The following is a 4,942-nucleotide window of genomic DNA, read 5'->3' as shown; positions in this document are numbered from 1 at the left end:
TTCTTCGGTAGCTTGTTCAACCTGGCAGCTGAGCAATTCTCATTAAGAACTACTTCACTCACTTCTTCCATCTTCCTTCTATTAGTTAGAAGCTCTTTGAGAAACTTGGCATATTTTGGCATTTGGGCAACCGCTTCTATGAATGGTATGTTGATTTGAAGAGCCTTTATGTGTTCTAGAAACTTCTGGTAGTCTTCATCATTCTTTTCTTTCTTAGCTCTGGTTGGATATGGCAATGGAGGCTGAAATGGCTTTTCAGGAATCTGACTTTTCTGATTAGGCAATGGACTCGTCGAGTCCATATTCTGGACTCAGCGAGTAAGGTCTGTGTCCAACAGATTTTGACTTTGGCTTAGTTTTTCTGCATCCTCCTTTTATGACTACTTGGGCTCTTCATTATGAATAGGTGCCAGAGGGGTAATTATCTTCCCACTTCTAGTTGTCACAATATTTATATGTGCGCCTCGTGGGTTGTTTTCGGTTTTACTAAGAAGTTCTCCCGGTGATCTTTGATTAATTTGTTGAGCAAGTTGCCCCAGCTGTGTCTCAATGTTGTGGATAGATGCTTTTTGATTTCTAAGCATTGTTCTTGTTTCTTGGATTGCAACATCATGATCATTATGTCTCTTTTCTGAAGCACTACAAACTTAGTAAGCATCTCCTCCAAACTTGGTTTCCTTTCTTGTGTCGGCTCCTCCTTTTGGTAAAAACCTCTTCCTTTTTGTTTAAACTTCTCCTCCTTATCCCTCTTGTACTTATCATAAGGAAGCCACTCTTTCTTGGGTTTCTGCCAATTTTTATCATATCGGTCACCACTTGAGTAACATACTTGCACCTTCTTATTCCCATTCTCGTCCAAGTCACAATCTCTAGTAAGATGAGGTCCATTACAATTCTCACAACCCACCCGAATAGCATGTATCGTTTGATCCATTTTATCCATCCTCCTATCCATGGTTTTCAACATAGCCATGATTGCTGACAAATCTTCTGAAGCTGCGTAAGCTGATCCCCTTGTCACATCATTTCTTGGATTGTGGTATTCTCTAGAATGCTTAGAGAATTCTTCAATTAGTTGCTTTATCACTGGTGGTGCTTTCTTTGTGAGTGGACCTTGCGAGTCAAGTAATTGCCTTGTTTTAACATTCAATCCATCATATAAAATGGAGACTTCTTGTTGACTATTAAGGTCATGATGTGGGCAATTCCTTAGTAAACTCTTGTACCTCTCCCAAGCTTCATAAAGTGACTCTCTAGCTTGTTGTTCAAAGTTGGCTATGGCTTTCTTTAACTTAGATATCTTGGAGGGTGGGCAGAATTGATCCATAAACTCTTCTTTCATCTTGGCCCATGTAGTGATGGATCCGGGGGGAAGTGACTTGAGCCAATCCTTTGCAGCAACCTTCAATGTAACTGGAAGCATGTGAAGTTGCTGAGTTTCGTGAGTCACGTTTGGAACATTAAAATAATCAGCTACATCATTGACTTCATCCAAGTGTATGTAAGCATCTTAGTGGTCTTTTCCGTAGAAGGGGATCTCCTTGAGTAGAGCAAGAATGTGACCCTTAAGCTCAAAAGTGGCAGTTGCGGGAATTGCGGGTTGCACAAGTCCCGGGCCTGTATCATCGCATATCCTCTTCTTCCATTCCCCCATGGGGACTTCATCGATGTTAGCCATGAGAATAGATAATTCGTTGTCGGAATCGGAATCGTGCCTGAATGTAGGTTCTTCTTCTTCTTCTTCGGTTTCGTACTCGGTGTCCCCTTTGATCGGGTATTTGCTTGCTAAAGAGGCGTTGGATGCTCCTGATTTGCTGCTCTTCTTCTTCCCAAAAAACAGTCTTTAAGTTAGACAAAGGCAACTTCTTAGGTGTATTCGAGCTTTCAATGTCTTTGCCTTTGTTCTTCCTTAACGTGGATTCTGGGTCTTCAAAAGGGGGAACTAGTGGAGTGTTGGATCCTCTGGTCATGAAAATCCTGCAACAAAACAAGAAAAACGCATAAAAAGAACAAAAAATGAAACATAATGAAAATAAAAACTAGACTATCAATAGCAGCGAACTCGCCGAGTAGGGTCAAGTACACTCGACGAGTAGACTGTATGAAACAAAAAAATAGACAGAATTAAATAAAACGGCTAAAAACTAATAAATACTAAAAGCTAACCTACTTACTGAATTACTAAAAATTTAACTTTGTGCAAGAAAAACTCACACAAAGGATCGATAGAATTAGGAATTAGATTTAATCTTTGAACCATTTCCCGGCAACGGCGCCAAAAACTTGATGTGTGTAAAATGCATTGTTTTTATTCCTACTTTAAAAATATAAATTTAGCACACAAAGGCAGTGAACCTGTCTTTTAGTGGTATAGTTGGATAAGTAGGGTGTCGAACTCAGGGAACGGAAATTAAACTAATAACTAATTTTAACTAAACAAGTAATAAATGTAAAGGGTTTTTTTCTAGTTTTACAAGACTAGAAACTTAAACACACCACCTAACAAGTAATTAACTAAACAACTAAAAACAAGTAAAAATTCACCAAATTTAATAAAGGGTTTCTATTTAGGCCCAACCAATTCACTCCTATGGTTAATTTTATGATAAAGTTATAAATTAATTGATATTGGTTACCAACTATAGTGGTTAGGTTCGCATTCACTATTACTAAACCTTAGAAAATTAATCAATTCAAGCAGTAGCCAATTGTTAAACAAATTAACTCCCTAGTTCAATTATTTGGATTAAACAAGATTTGTAATTGGTTAATCAAGTTGGTAATTCAACTAACCTCTTGTTTTTTGGTTTCTCAAACAAGCTCACACATTAATTTACCCATTCTCTAATTAATCCTAGTTTCATATTCACTAATCCTAGGCATATGATGAAGTGTTCACATAAAGCATATGAGGTTAACAATTAATAGATGTTCATATAGCCTAATTGTCTTTCAATTAACAGAAAATAGTTATGGTTAATGCATAAGGTTCTTTAACAAACTTAATTTAATAAAATCACCAATAATCAATCAATAAAAATAATAATCAAACCATAGGAGTAACTTGGTTTTTCCTAAACAGAAACTACGAAAATTCAGCTCATGATTACAATAGAAACAAGCTCAAAAACGAATTTAACTAAGCTAGACATGATTCAATCCTAAGATTAAGTGGAAAATTTAACCTAATTCGCCTTGAGTCTTCAAGATATCAAAGATTAGGGTTCTTCAGGTCTCCAAAAGTTTCTTCAATCGCAGGTTATCCTCCCAAAAAGCTAGAAAGTCCCCCAATTCGGAATAAGATCCTTTATTTATTCTTATCTCAAAACTGGGGCTACTCGACGAGTAGCTCTCCAACTCGCCGAGTACCTTTGTTAAATCCGTGTGCGGTAAGGATTCTAGACATTACTTCACGAACATTCTTCGGAACTCGCCGAGTAGCTTCGTGGACTCGTCGAGTATCTCCAGGTTTTCTCTTCTTTCTTCATTCTCCAGCTTCTAATTGTTTCTCCTTCTTCCTTTTTGCTTCCAAGCATGTCTTCTGGACTGAAAATATAATTTAGACCTTATTAAGTACCTTTTGTTCATATTATGCAAATAATTAGCTAAAAATTAATAAAAATCTATCCTAAACATATGGCTAATTATGCACATATCTGTGATTCGTGTATGTGGTCTATTTGCTTACTTACTAGGTGAGTCTTCTCATTGTACTTACCTTGAGTGGTAATTTTGTGTGACTGGAGGATCTTGTGAGATTATAGTAAGTATTGTGATATGCTGCATTTTGTCTTTGTGATTTATGTTGTGTATTATGATGAGCTTTACTAAGTTAGGACCTGAGGGTCCACCTAAGTTGTGGGGCCGGAGGGTTCCACTGAGACACATCGACCAGAGGGTCTTATTTGAGATATAGCCATGAGAGGCTAGTGAGATATGTGTGTTATTTTGGGGAACTCACTAAGCTTCGTGCTTACCGTGTTATTTTTTATGTGTTTCAGGTACTTCTCAGGATCACGGGAACGTGTCGGCTTGATTGTATACACGTGATAGAGTTTATGTTTTGAGGATCCTAGATTTTATCAAACACTTTATGAATTAGTTTTATTGACAATTTGACAATGGTGGTTTTTGGAATGTGATATTGAGAATTTTGTGGTTTTGAAAATGAAAAATTTGTTTGAAAATTTACGGTTTTTCTAGTTGGTATCAAATCCTTGGTTTGAGGGATTCGGATATACCTTCGGTTGTGTCTGGACTCATGAGGATTTGAGAAAATTTTTCAAAAGAAATGATTTTTCCAAAATGAGAAAGAGTTTGAAGAGAAAAACAAGTTGGAGCAGTGTGTACAATTAGCCTGAGCCCAAACGGTGATTTCCCAAAATACCCTTACTTATTTGTGTTTTGAGATATTCATGAGATATTAGGGATGCATGCTAGATGATAGGTTAGGTATTTCATATTTTAGGGCTAGAGTTTCCTGATTTGTGATGCCTTAGCCTAGGAATTTGTAGGGTCTGAAAGGTGTTGCGTCTTGGGCTCGCTCTTTAGTCCATTTTGTCTCCGGATTGGGCCTGTCCATCCGAGAGTTATATCTAGGGTTTTGTATTTATAGGTGCTTGCATGCACCTTAGTACGTAAGATTTGGAAGTCAATTATTCTGAAAGATATTATCTTTATCGTTTGTAACCCTAATAGCCTCTACAGCGGAAGTTCTTTATCGAGCTTTACTGAGGCTTGAATCTATTGGATCATTCAACATATTTTTATTCATTCTTGTGCTTTATATTGCTGTTCTCGTTTTTGTGATTAACGTTCTAAAAGATCTAAATGATCAAAGAGTTTCTTAACTCTTCAATTGGTATCAGAGCAGGAGACTGTATAATTCATACACATCTCTTCTGTGAAAGAAGTGATTAGGGTTTATTCCGCATTTACTGAT

At 37.0% G+C, this 4,942-nt stretch overlaps 1 non-coding gene across 1 annotated transcript; it reads left to right on the top strand.

Annotated features, from left to right (window-relative positions):
- The first annotated feature begins 1,187 nt into the window (after positions 1–1,187).
- LOC145077550 (small nucleolar RNA R71) lies at positions 1,188–1,294 on the top strand. Its single transcript, XR_013693292.1, has one exon. It is a non-coding gene; the product is annotated as a small nucleolar RNA R71 (small nucleolar RNA).
- Positions 1,295–4,942: the final 3,648 nt, after the last annotated feature.

Source organism: Lactuca serriola, chromosome 9 (assembly GCF_051521515.1).
Source record: "Lactuca serriola cultivar US96UC23 chromosome 9, Lser_US96UC23_V15, whole genome shotgun sequence".
In the NCBI taxonomy this organism is placed as follows: domain Eukaryota; kingdom Viridiplantae; phylum Streptophyta; class Magnoliopsida; order Asterales; family Asteraceae; genus Lactuca; species Lactuca serriola.
The sequence above is the reverse complement of the archived record's forward strand: the minus strand, read 5'-3'. Positions and strand labels throughout refer to the sequence as shown.